The sequence below is a fragment of the Coregonus lavaretus genome (assembly GCF_964263955.1).
Source record: "Coregonus lavaretus genome assembly, chromosome: 23".
Taxonomy (NCBI): domain Eukaryota; kingdom Metazoa; phylum Chordata; class Actinopteri; order Salmoniformes; family Salmonidae; genus Coregonus; species Coregonus lavaretus.
The window spans coordinates 43,305,155-43,319,812 of record NC_140010.1 but is presented as its reverse complement, the minus strand read 5'-3'; positions in this window follow the sequence as shown (position 1 = coordinate 43,319,812).

The following is a 14,658-nucleotide window of genomic DNA, read 5'->3' as shown; positions in this document are numbered from 1 at the left end:
ATGGTTCATCTGAGGATATAACGGGATTTCTTATAAGCTTCCGGGTTAGAGTCCCGCTCCTTGAAAGCGGCAGCTCTACCCTTTAGCTCAGTGCGGATGTTGCCTGTAATCCATGGCTTCTGGTTGGGGTATGTACGTACGGTCACTGTGGGGACGACATCATCGATGCACTTATTGATGAAGCCAGTGACTGATGTGGTGTACTCCTCAATGCTATCTGAAGAATCCCGTAACATATTCCAGTCTGTGCTAGCAAAACAGTCCTGTAGCTTAGCATCTGCGTCATCTGACCACTTTTTTATTGACCGAGTCACTGGTGCTTCCTGCTTTAGTTTTTGCTTATAAGCAAGAATCAGGAGGATAGAGTTATGGTCAGATTTGCCAAATAGAGGGCGAGGGAGAGCTTTGTATGTGTCTCTGTGTGTGGAGTAAAGGTGATCTGGAGTTTTTTTTCCTCTGGTTGCACATTTAACATGCTGATAGAAATTAGGTAGAACGGATTTAAGTTTCCCTGCATTAAAGTCCCTGGCTACTAGGAGCGTTGCGTCTGGTGTTTTCCTGTTTGCTTATGGCCTTATAATAATATGCCATTTAGCAGACGCTTTTATCCAAAGCGACTTACAGTCATGTGTACATACATTTTTACGTATATGGGTGGTCCCAGGGATCAAACTCACTACCCTGGCGTTATAAGCGCCATGCTCTACCAATTGAGCTACAGAGGACCACAGCTCATTGAGTGCAACCTTAGTGGCATAATTAGTTTGTGGTGGTAGATAGACAGCTACAAAAAATATAGATGAAAACTCTCTTGGTAAATAGTGTGGTCTACAGCTTATCATGAGATACTCTACCTCAGGCGAGCAAAACCTCGGGACTTCCTTAGTATTAGATTTTGTGCACCAGCTGTTGTTTACAAATATACACAGACCGCCACCCCTTGTCTTACCGGAGTCAGCCGTTCTATCCTGCTGATGTAACGTATAGCCCGCTAACTGTATGTTATCCATGTCGTCGTTCAGCCACGACTCTGTGAAACATAATATATTACAGTTTTTAATGTCCCATTGGTAGGATAACCTTAGTCTTAGGTCATCCAATTTGTTTTCAAATAATTGAACATTGACTAATAGGATTGATGGAAGAGGCAGTTTACTCGCTCGCCGTCGGATCCTTACAAGGCACCCCGACCTACGTCCACGATATCGCCGTCTCTTTCTCATGCGAATGATGGGGATTTGGGCCTGTCTGTAGAATATCCTTCGAGTCCGACTCGTTGAAGAAAAAAATATTTGTCCAATACGAGGTGAGTAATCACTGTCCTGATATCCAGAAGCTCTTTTTGGTCATAAGAGACGGTGGCAGAAATATTATGTACAAAATAAATTACAAATAACGCGAAAAAACACACATAATAGTACAATTGGTTAGAGGGCTGTAAAACGGCAGCCATCTTCTCCGGCGCCATCTCAACAATTGTTCATGTCTTATGTGAAATGTAGGTCTTGGTTCTGTAAAATGTCAAAAATGTTGTGTTTTCAATGATGTATGTTCTTCACTTGGTGTTAGTGTATGGAGGTGTATTACTTGTATTTCACAGAAATTCTAGAAATAAAAAAGAAACAGAAAACACAGTTACCGCTAAAACACACAGCAGCACTAACTAGCAGCAAATCTCTCTGTTGTGATTACAAGGTATCCCAGGGCCTCTTGAATGGACCATAATTGTAATTTACTGTGTTATCAAATGGTACTGACACGTCAGGATACTCTGACCTTGCTGTGTTCTCTTAAGATGAGAAGGGATCCGTCCCAAAGATTGATACCCTGGTCAATGTGGTCTTCCCTATACATGTCTGCCGCTACCATGGCGCAAGGCACCAGCTCGTCCCCAATCTTTTTTGGGCATCCATCCTCTGCCAAGTGATTGGGTATTCCTTTGTTTGCGAAATAATAAGATGGTACACCAAAAAATAAGCAATGTTAAGATAACCATTTGAAGTCAGCAAGTTCAAGAGTTACAGTATACAGTGGGGAAAAAAAGTATTTAGTCAGCCACCAATTGTGCAAGTTCTCCCACTTAAAAAGTGTTAGGTTGGGTGGGGGACTCAGGTGCAGAGACGGACACACGAACAAAGAGGGTGAATTAGGATGTAGTTTATTCAGCGTGTTTTGGCAGAGAGAAGCAGTTCAAGGTGGAGTAGCTTCAGGCCGGGGTAGGAGCTGAGTGGGGTGGAGAGCCAGTAGTCCTGAGAGCTGGATGACAAGGATATCAGACAACAGAGGAGCAGGTTGCGGCGTGGGAATGGCAGGCAGGCAGGCAGCAGGAACAGACGGGATCTGGTCGAAGGAGAGACAGGTTACAAACGTGGCAGAAACAACTATAATACTGAGAGAGTACAACTAAACTGAGATTTGCTGTACAGGGCCAAGTTACCACAGGTGGTGTAGGAACGAACTGGCGCTGGAGAGGTGTCCAGCCCGGGTAGATAACTGCTGTTTGATTGATGACAATGAGCCGCAGCTGGAGGTAACGGAGCATGATAGAGAATGGCCACGCCCCCTGACCTAGATCCTCTGACTGGTCTGCACAGCAGGGGGAGACAGACACAGACAACACACACACACAGGGAAAAAAGGAAAAGGGAAACAAGCGGAAACAGGACCAACAGTGCCGGACCGTAACAGTACCCCCCCCCTCAACGGGCGCCACCCGGCGACCCACCCGGCTTGTCAGGGTGGTCCCTATGGAAGTCAGCCACTAGCTGTGGATCCAGTATAAATCGTCGGGGAATCCAGGACCTCTCCTCGGGACCGTATCCCTCCCAGTCCACCAGGTACTGAAGCCCTCTACCACGCCTCCGGACGTCCAGCAGTCTCCGCACCGTGTAGGCTGGATGGTCGTCAATAATACGCGGTGGCGGAGGGGGATCCACAGGCGGACACAAAGGGCTGGAGGAGACCAGCTTCAGCTGGGACACGTGAAATGTAGGATGGACTCTCATGGCCTGGGGAAGCTTCAACCGAACAGCCGAAGGGTTGATGATGGAGTCGATCTCGAAAGGACCCAAATACCGGGGCGACAGCTTACGGGAGTCAGTGCGCAGGGGGATGTTGCTGGAGGAGAGCCAGACTCGCTGACCAGGCTGGAACTGGGGAGCGACTACCCTGTGCCTGTCCGCCACCCTCTTGTTACGCTCTGCTGTCCGTAGAAGGGCCTCACGGGTGTCCACCCACACCTTGCGGCAGCGACGAAGGTTATCCTGAACTGACGGGACGGTTAACTCCTTTTCCTGAGACGGGAACAATGGCGGTTGGTACCCCAAAGCCGCCTCAAATGGTGAAAGGCCGGTGGCAGATGAGGTGAGGGAATTGTGGGCATATTCGACCCACGGGAGGTGTTTGGCCCAGGTGGACGGGTTTTGGGATGTCACACAGCGTAGAGCAGCCTCCAGGTCCTGATTGGTCCTCTCAGTCTGACCATTGGACTGGGGATGGAAACCTGATGAGAGACTGACAGAGGCACCCAGAGCAGAACAAAACTCCTTCCATACCCGAGAAATGAACTGTGGACCTCTATCGGACACTATGTCCACAGGTATTCCATGGGGACGGAATACATGTAGGACAAAGAGGTCGGCTGTCTCACTGGCAGACGGTAATTTTGGTAATGCAACAAAATGGGCAGATTTAGAGAATCTGTCCACGATGGTGAGTATGGTGTCATTACCCTCAGACATAGGAAGCCCAGTGACGAAGTCCAAAGCCACGTGAGACCAAGGACGACTCGGGACTGGGAGAGGCCGCAGCAGGCCCGAAGGAGCCCGGTGGGAAGCCTTATTTTGGGCACAGATGGAACAGGCCGCCACGTACTCCCGGACGTCAGTCTCGACGGATGGCCACCAAAAGTGCCTCTTCAGTAGCGACAGTGTACGGTTCATACCAGGGTGGCAGGAGAAGCGCGAGGTGTGGATCCAGTTGAGCACTTGTGGCCGCACGGCTGCGGGAACATAGAGAAGGTCGGGGGGGCCATCGGCCGGTCCAGGTTCCGACTCTTGTGCCGATCGGACGAGGGACTCGATTTCCCAGCGAACAGCCGCCACCAAACAGGAAGCGGGCAGAACAGGTTCAGGATTGCTGGAGTCTTCATTGTCTGTAAACTGGCGAGAGAGAGCATCAGGCTTGACATTACGTGTGCCAGGACGATATGTTAAAATAAACTTGAACCTGCTGAAGAACAGAGCCCATCTGGCCTGACGGGAGTTTAGCCTCTTGGAGGACTGGATGTAAGCCAGGTTCTTGTGGTCTGTCCAGACTATGAAGGGTTGCTCTGCTCCGTCTAGCCAGTGCCTCCACTCCTCCAACGCCAACTTGACAGCAAGCAACTCCCGGTTACCCACGTCGTAGTTCTTCTCAGCAGGGGTCAATCTCCTGGAGAAAAAGGCCACAGGATGGAGCTTCTGGTCCGTGGGGGAACGTTGTGACAGGACAGCCCCCACCCCCGAATCAGAGGCGTCCACTTCCACAATAAACTGCAAGCTAGTGTCTGGATGAATAAGAACAGGTGAGGTGGTGAACAGTTCCTTCAATGTACTCACGGCTGACTCGGCCTCAGGCGTCCACAGGAATGGCACCTTTGGGGAGGTGAGCTTGGTCAGGGGGGCAACCACTCGGCTGAAACCCCTGATGAAGCGGCGGTAGAAGTTGGCGAAGCCCAGGAAGCGTTGTAGCTGCTTCCGAGACGTGGGTGTGGGCCACTCCACAACCGCTCTGATCTTGTCAGGGTCTGGTGACACTTGTCCTCGCTCGATAATAAAGCCCAAAAAGGGGACGGACTGCCAGTGGAACTCACATTTTTCTGCTTTCACATACAGTTTATTCTCCAGTAGGCGTTGGAGAACCAGACGGACGTGGGAGACGTGTTCATCCTGTGACTTAGAGAATATAAGAATGTCATCCAAATAGACAAACACAAAACGGTGTAGAAAATCCCTCAACACATCGTTAACCATGGCCTGAAACACTGCTGGGGCGTTGGTGAGACCGAATGGCATGACTAGGTATTCAAAGTGTCCGAGAGGGGTATTGAACCCAGTTTTCCATTCGTCTCCCTGCCTGATCCTAACGAGGTGGTAAGCGTTACGCAGGTCGAGTTTGGTAAACACGGTGGCACCATGAAGGGGTTCAAAGGCTGAGTTGATGAGAGGCAGGGGGTATGTATTTCTGACTGTGATGTTATTTAGTCCTCTGTAGTCAATGCAGGGGCGTAATGTTTTGTCCTTCTTCTCTACAAAAAAAAACCCAGCACCAACAGCGGAAGATGAGGGACGAATGATGCCAGAGGCTAGGGAGTCGCCTATGTAGGTTTCCATAGCTTCTCTCTCCGGACGGGACAGATTGAAAAGCCGACTGGACGGCAAAGGGGCTCCAGGCAGTAACTCAATAGCGCAATCGTATGGCCTATGAGGTGGTAGTGAAAGTGCCTTGGACTTACTGAATACCTCGGCCAGGTCCAAGTACTCCTCAGGGACTGAAGAGAGGTCTGGGGTTTTGACAGGGGAAGCAGGGGAACCTACCGAGGGCGGAATAGCCGACCCAAGGCAAGCAGAATGGCAGTGAGTGCTCCAACTGTGTATCTTGTGGTTTTGCCAGTCAATATGGGGATTGTGAAGGCTAAGCCAAGGGAAACCGAGGATAAGGGGGGAGGCCGAGGAGGAGACTACTTTAAACTGGATGGTTTCTTTGTGATTGCCGGACAGCATGAGAGAAACGGGGACAGTTTGGTGGGTGATATTGGCAAACTGACGGCCGTCTATAGCGGTTACTGTAATAGGCTTAGGCAGGGGCTTAACAGGGATCTCAGCCTGAGTGACCAGGTTAACGTCAAGGAAACTATCCTCAGCACCAGAGTCAATGAGGGCAGCTAATGGGAGAGACAGATTCCTGAACTGGACTGTAGCTGGGATAACTAGACGGGGTGCTGTGGGCATTGAGTCAGGTGTAGCACTCGCAAGTACGCCCACCTTTACTTGCGAGCTTGGTCTTTTGGGCGAACCGGACAGTTAACCAGGAAATGAGTGCGGTCCCCACAGTAAATGCACTCACCAGCCCGCACGCGCCGTTCCTTTTCGGCAGGGGACAGACGAGCACGGCCCAGCTGCATGGGCTCGTCTAGTTCCGTGGAGGGATCCGCTGAGGTGTGTGGGCGGTGTCCGAGTGGTGGTGTTGCTCGGGTTGCAGAAAGCGAGGGGGCCCCGCCTGTGGTGCGGACCCGACCGCCCCTCTCCTGTCTCCTCTCCCGTAGCCTGTTGTCTATTCGTGTAGCAAGGGAAACGAGAGAATGAAGGTTAGCAGGCTCATCACGAACAGCTAGTTCATCCTTGATCGTGTCACTCAAACCGTTAACAAACGCTCCCTGAAGAGCTTCGTCATTCCACTTGGAATCGGCTGCCAAGGTCCAAAAATCAATGGCGTATTCAGCCACGCTACCCGTGCCCTGTCGTAGCTTCAACAGTCTCTTTGTGGCGGTCCCGGCATAGTCCGGGTGATCAAACACAATTTCCAATTGAGAGGAAAAATCGTCAAACGACAGGCTGGCAATCTGCTGAGTAGAACAAGCCGCTTCTGCCCAAATCAAAGCTTTGCCCCTCAGTAACCCCAGAGCGTAATGTACCTTTGAGGATTCCGTGGAGAAGGACAGGGGCTTCTGTTGGAACACCAAGCGGCACTGAAGCAGGAAACCACGGCACTTGTTCAGGTCCCCGGTGAAAGGTTCGGGTGAGGTTGTAGGGGGTTCCCGAAGGGCAGGAGCGGAAGCCGAGCCTGGAGCCACTGTAGGAGGAACAGGTGGAGGAGAAACAGAGGGAGGAAGGGTAGTGAGTGTTACCAGGTTAACTACCTGAGAGGTGAGATGAGATACTTGATCCAACAACTGCTGGTTGTTATCCAATAGAGTCCGGATGAGTTGGTCGTGTTGTCCCAATAACATTCCCTGTGAATGGAGGGCGCGTTGTACGCCATCACCCGTTGTTTCATGTGGCATCTCTGCTGAGTCCATGTTGGCCAGTTCGTTCTGTTAGGTTGGGTGGGGGACTCAGGTGCAGAGACGGACACACGAACAAAGAGGGTGAATTAGGATGTAGTTTATTCAGCGTGTTTTGGCAGAGAGAAGCAGTTCAAGGTGGAGTAGCTTCAGGCCGGGGTAGGAGCTGAGTGGGGTGGAGAGCCAGTAGTCCTGAGAGCTGGATGACAAGGATATCAGACAACAGAGGAGCAGGTTGCGGCGTGGGAATGGCAGGCAGGCAGGCAGCAGGAACAGACGGGATCTGGTCGAAGGAGAGACAGGTTACAAACGTGGCAGAAACAACTATAATACTGAGAGAGTACAACTAAACTGAGATTTGCTGTACAGGGCCAAGTTACCACAGGTGGTGTAGGAACGAACTGGCGCTGGAGAGGTGTCCAGCCCGGGTAGATAACTGCTGTTTGATTGATGACAATGAGCCGCAGCTGGAGGTAACGGAGCATGATAGAGAATGGCCACGCCCCCTGACCTAGATCCTCTGACTGGTCTGAGGATCTAGGTCCAAGCGGAAACAGGACCAACAGTGCCGGACCGTAACAAAAAGATGAGAGAGGCTTGTAATTTTCATCATAGGTACATGTCAACTATGACAGACAAAATGAGAAAAAAAAATCCAGAAAATCACATTGTAGGATCTTTAATGAATGTATTATTATGGTGGAAAATAAGTATTTGGTCAATAACAAAAGTTTCTCAATACTTTGTTATATACCCTTTGTTGGCAATGACACAGGTCAAAAGTTTTCTGTAAGTCTTCACAAGGTTTTCACACACTGTTGCTGGTATTTTGGCCCATTCCTCCATGCAGATCTCCTCTAGAGCAGTGATGTTTTGGGGCTGTCGCTGGGCAACACAGACTTTCAACTCCCTCCAAAGATTTTCTATGGGGTTGAGATCTGGAGACTGGCTAGGCCACTCCAGGACCTTGAAATGCTTCTTACGAAGCCACTCCTTCGTTGCCTGGGCGGTGTGTTTGGGATCATTGTCATGCTGAAAGACCCAGCCACGTTTAATCTTCAATGCCCTTGCTGATGGAAGGAGGTTTTCACTCAAAGTCTCACGCTACATGGCCCCATTCATTGTTTCCTTTACACGGATCAGTCGTCCTGGTCCCTGTGCAGAAAAACAGCCCCAAAGCATGATGTTTACACCCCCATGCTTCACAGTAGGTATGGTGTTCTTTGGATGCAACTCAGCATTCTTTGTCCTCCAAACACGACGAGTTGAGTTTTTACCAAAAAGTTATATTTTGGTTTCATCTGACCATATGACATTCTCCCAATCCTGTTCTGGATCATCCAAATGCACTCTAGCAAACTTCAGACGGGCCTGGACATGTACTGGCTTAAGCAGGGGACACGTCTGGCACTGCAGGATTTGAGTCCCTGGCGGCGTAGTGTGTTACTGATGGTAGGCTTTGTTACTTTGGTCCCAGCTCTCTGCAGGTCATTCACTAGGTCCCCCCGTGTGGTTCTGGGATTTTTGCTCACTGTTCTTGTGATCATTTTGACCCCATGGGGTGAGATCTTGCGTGGAGCCCCAGATCGAGGGAGATTATCAGTGGTCTTGTATGTCTTCCATTTCCTAATAATTGCTCCCACAGTTGATTTCTTCAAACCAAGCTGCTTACCTATTGCAGATTCAGTCTTCCCAGCCTGGTGCAGGTCTACAATTTTGTTTCTGGTGTCCTTTGACAGCTCTTTGGTCTTGGCCATAGTGGAGTTTGGAGTGTGACTGTTTGAGGTTGTGGACAGGTGTCTTTTATACTGATAACAAGTTCAAACAGGTGCCATTAATACAGGTAACGAGTGGAGGACAGAGGAGCCTCTTAAAGAAGAAGTTACAGGTCTGTGAGAGCCAGAAATCTTGCTTGTTTGTAGGTGACCAAATACTTATTTTCCACCATAATTTGCAAATAAATCCATAAAAGATCCTACAATGTGATTTTCTGGATTTTTTTTCCTCAATTTGTCTGTCATAGTTGACGTGTACCTATGATTAAAATTACAGGCCTCACTCATCTTTTTAAGTGGGAGAACTTGCACAATTTGTGGCTGACTAAATACTTTTTTCCCCCACTGTATGTAGAACTTCACTTCATCCAACTTTATACTACCACGTATCCTCCTCCTGCTATCCCTAGTCAATCCTATTCATATCATGTCTTGTGCTGCAAAAGTGAGTATAATTTCCAAAATAGATGTCACTCCACAGTACAAAAAGTTTTGTATCCCTACTTTGTTAGTTGTGTGTTGTTGGTTCTACAGCAGGGTAAGTGGTACGTCAGGCGATGTAACCAAGGGCCACAGCTTGAAACTAGATGTAGTAAGCCTCCCCCTGGCAGTAGCATCTCCACTACCCAGACCCTTGCAGTACCTGCTCATGGTAACACATATGGTAACTCGCTAATTTACGACTCAGGCTAAACTGCTTGCGATCTTGCAGCAGCAGTGGGCCACAGAGGTGTAATGTGCATGCCCAACCACTGCCCCAGCTATGGGTTAATAGCCAATTAAAGAGCTCCAAGCATCAAAGGGTGGAGTAGGACCCTGAGCTAAAACGGCCAACAGTAAATGTCAAGAGGATCTGAATCCCCTGATTTACTCTGATGCTCCAGGACTTGGGGAGATTGAGGCAAAAAAGATGGTAACTGTTGCCCACTAGTTTTCCAATTGTAGAAAATATAAATGGTATTCTTTATTCCTATCCTTATATCCATTGATATGACTGGTTCCTATCAGTTATTCATAGAAATGCACCTGCGTCATGTAGGTAATTAGTCCAGACTCCTTAAAGAGTAGGGTTATTGTAAGTACACATGTTATATAAGGAAAGGATTTATCTGCAAATAAGCACACAATGTCATATCTAAGGTCTAGACTGGATTGTATCAATACTAATATGTTGGGTGTAGATAAGGCAATGGAGCTTAGATGTACAGTGCCTTGTAAAAGTATTCATCCCCGTTGGCGTTTTTCTTATTTTGTTGCTTTACAACCTGTAATTTAAATGGATTTTTATTTGGATTTCATGTAAAATAGTCCAAATTGGTGAAGTGAAATTAAAAAAATAACTTGTTTCAAAGAATTCGAAAAAATTTATAATGGAAAATTGGTGTGTACATATGTATTCACCCCCTTTGCTATGAAGCCCCTAAATAAGATCTGGTGCAACCAATTACCTTCAGAAGTCACATAATTAGTTAAATAAAGTCCACCTGTGTGCAATCTAAGTGTCACATGATCTGTCACATGATCTCAGTATATATACACCTGTTCTGAAAGGCCCCAGAGTCTGCAACACCACTAAGCAAGGTTCACCACCAAGCAACACCATGAAGACCAAGGAGCTCTCCAAACAGGTCAGGGACAAAGATGTGGAGAAGTACAGATCAGGGTTGGGTTATAAAAAAATATCTGAAACTTTGAACATCCCACGGAGCACCACTAAATCCATTATTAAAAAATGGAAAGAATATGGCACCACAACAAACCTGCCAAGAGAGGGCCGCCCACAAAAACCCACGGACCAGGCAAGGAAGACATTAATCAGAGAGGCAACAAAGAGACCAAAGACAACCCTGAAGGAGCTGCAAAGCTCCACAGCGGAGATTGGAGTATCTGTCCATAGGACTACTTTAAGCCATACACTCCACAAAGCTGGGCTTTACGGAAGAGTGGGCAGAAAAAAACTATTGCTTGAAGAAAAAAAGAAGCAAACACGTTTGGTGTTCACCAAAAGACATGTGGGAGACTCCCCAAACATATGGAAGAAGGTACTCTGGTCAGAGACCAAAATTGAGCTTTTTGGCAATCAAGGAAAACACTATGTCTGGTGCAAACCCAACACCTCTCATCACCCCGAGAACACCATCCCCACAGTGAAGCATGGTGGTGGCAGCATCATGCTGTGGGGATGTTTTTCATCGGCAGGGACTGGGAAACTGGTCAAAATTGAAGGAATGATGGATGGCGCTAAATACAGGGAAATTCTTGAGGGAAACCAGTTTCAGTCTTCCAGAGATTTGAGACTGGGACAGAGGTTCACCTTCCAGCAGGACAATGACCCTAAGCATACTGCTAAAGCCACACTCGAGTGGTTTAAGGGGAAACATTTAAATGTCTTGGAATGGCCTAGTCAAAGCCCAGACCTCAATCCAATTGAGAATCTGTGGTATGACTTAAAGATTGCTGTACACCAGCAGAACCCATCCAACTTGAAGGAGCTGGAACAGTTTTGCCTGGAAGAATGGGCAAAAATCCCAGTTGCTAGATGTGCCAAGCTTATAGAGACAAACCCCAAGAGACTTCCAGCTGTAATTGCTGCAAAAGGTGACTCTACAAAGTATTGACTTTGGGTGTGGGGGGGTGAATAGTTATGCACGTTCAAGTTTTCTGTTTTTTTGTATTATTTCTTGTTTGTTTCACAATAAAAAAAATGTATCTTCAAAGTGGTAGGCATGTTGTGTAAATCAAATGATACAAACCCCCCAAAAATCCATTTTAATTCCAGGTTGTAAGGCAACAAAATAGGAAAAATGCCAATGGGGGTGAATACTTTCGCAAGCCACTGTATTGAAGAAGAGAATTGTAGAATTGATGTGCAAAGCATATAGAGACATACCCCAAGAGCTGTAATTGCTGAAGGTGGCTCTACAAAGTATTGACTTTGGGGTGGGGTGGTGAATAGTTATGCACGCTTATGTTTTCTATTTTTGAAGATGCTGGAAGAAACAGGTACAAAAGTATCTATATCCACAGTAAAACGAGTCCTATATCGACATAACCCGAAAGGCCGCTCAGCAAGGAAGAAGCCACTACTCCAAAACCGCCATAAAAAAGCCAGAGTCCGGTTTGCAACTGCACATTGGGACAAAGATCGTACTTTTTGGAGAAATGTCCTCTGGTCTGATTAAACAAAAATAGAACTGTTTGGCCATAATGACCATCGTTATGTTTGGAGGAAAAAGGGGGTCGCTTGCAAGCCGAAGAACACCATCCCAACCTGAAGCACGGGGGTGGCAGCATCATGCTGTGGGGGTGCTTTGCTGCAGGAGGGACTGGTGCACTTCACAAAATAGATGGCATCATGAGGAAGGAAAATTATGTGGATATGTTGAAGCAACATCTCAAGGCATCAGTCAGGAAGTTAAAGCTTGGTCGTAAATGGGTCTTCGAAATGGACAGTGACCTCAAGCATACTTCCAAAGTTGTGGCAAAATGACTTAAGGACAACAAAGTCAAGGTATTGGAGTGGCCATCACAAAGCCCTGACCTCAATCCTATAGAAAATGTGTGGGCAGAACTGAAAAAGCGTGTGCGAGCAAGGAGGCCTACAAACCTGACCTTAGTTACAACAGCTCTGTCAGGAGGAATGGGCCAAAATTCACCCAACTTATTGTGGGAAGCTTGTGAAAGGCTACCCGAAACGTTTGACCCAGGTTAAACAATTTAAAGGCAATGCTACCAAATACTAATTGAGTGTATGTAAACTTCTGACCCAATGGGAATGTGATGAAATAAAAGATTAAATAAATAATTCTCTCTACTATTATTCTGACATTTCACATTCTTAAAATAAAGTGGTGATCCTAACTGACCTAAGACAGGGAATTTTTACTAGGATTAAATGTCAGGAATTGTGAAAAACTGAGTTTAAATGTATTTGGCTAAGGTGTATGTAAACTTCCGACTTCAACGGTATTGGGTGATTACATCAGAACCAAAGCAAAGTAGCAGTTACTGAAATGATCACATTCGAGGATAAAGTTGTTAACAGAAAAAGCATGGAAAATATACAAGACATGAAATAAATAATTTTATTCACACCAACTGACATAACTTGAAGGAGCTGGAGCAGTTTTGCCTTGAAGAATGGGCAAAAATAGCTATGCACGCTCAAGTTTTCTGTTTTTTTGTCTTATTTGTTGTTTGTTTCACACCCAAAAATATTTTGCATCTTCAAAGTGGTAGGCATGTTGTGTAAATCAAATGATACAAACCCCCAAAAATCAATTTTAATTCCAGGTTGTAAGGCAACAAAATAGGAAAAATGACAAGGGGGGTGAATACTTTCGCAAGCCACTGTAAATAGGGGAACATTCCTAATAGTGTGTGTCTGTGTGTGTGTGAGTGTGTCTGTGTACCTGTGTATGTTTGTAAGTAAGTTTGCTGTTCTACCTGGAAATTAATTCTGTCCACATAAATCAGTCCCTGATTAGAGTGGAACAATGAAAAAATGCAGTGGAACTGGCTTCAAGGTCCAGAGTGTAGTTTGAGGGCTCTAGTATATAAACTCAGCAAAAAAAGAAACTTCCTCTCACTGTCAACTGCATTTATTTTCAGCAAACTTAACATGTGTAAATATTTGTATGAACATAACAAGATTCAACAACTGTGACATAAACTGAACAAGTTCCACAGACATGTGACTAACAGAAATGGAATAATGTGTCCCTGAACAAAGGGGGGGGGGTCAAAATCAAATGTAACAGTCAGTATCTGGTGTGGCCACCAGCTGCATTAAGTACTGCAGTGGATCTCCTCCTCATGGACTGCACCAGATTTGCCAGTTCTTGCTGTGAAATGTTACCCCACTCTTCCACCAAGACACCTGCAAGTTCCCTGACATTTCTGGGGGGAATGGCCCCAGCCATCACCCTCCGATCCAACAGGTCCCAGACGTGCTCAATGGGATTGAAATCCAGGCTCTTGGCTGGCCATGGCATAACACTGACATTCCTGTCTTGCAGGAAATCACGCACAGAATGAGCAGTATGGCTGGTGGCATTGTCATACTGGAGGGTCATGTCAGGATGAGCCTGCAGGAAGTGTACCACATGAGGGAGGAGGATGTCTTCCCTGTAACGCAGAGATTTGAGATTCTCTGCAATGACAACAAGCTCAGTCCGATGATGCTGTGACACACCGCCCCAGACCATGACGGACCCTCCACCTCCAAACCGATCCTGCTCCAGAGTACAGGCCTCGGTGTAACGCTCATTCCTTCGACGATAAACGTGAATCTGACCATCACCCCTGGTGAGACAAAACCGTGACTTGTCAGTGAAGAGCACTTTTTGCCAGTCCTGTCTGGTCCAGCGACGGTGGGTTTGTGCCCATAGGCAACGTTGTTGCCGGTGATGTCTGGTGAGGACCTGCCTTACAACAGGCCTACAAGCCCCCAGTCCAGCCTCTCTCAGCCTATTGCGGACAGTCTGAGCACTGATTTACATTTTACACTTTAGTCATTTTAGCAGACGCTCTTTTCCAGAGCGACTTACAGTTAGTGAGTGCATACACTTGTGATGGAGGGATTGTGCGTTCCTGGTGTTACTCGGGTAGTTGTTGCCATCCTGTACCTGTCCCACAGGTGTGATGTTCGGATGTACCGATCCTGTGCAGGTGTTGTTACACGTGGTCTGCCACTGCAAGGATGATCAGCTGTCCGTCCTGTATCCCTGTAATGCTGTCTTAGGTGTCTCACAGTACGGACATTGCAATTTATTGCCCTGGCCACATCTGCAGTCCTCATGTCTCCTTGCAGCATTACTAAGGCACGTTCACGCAGATGAG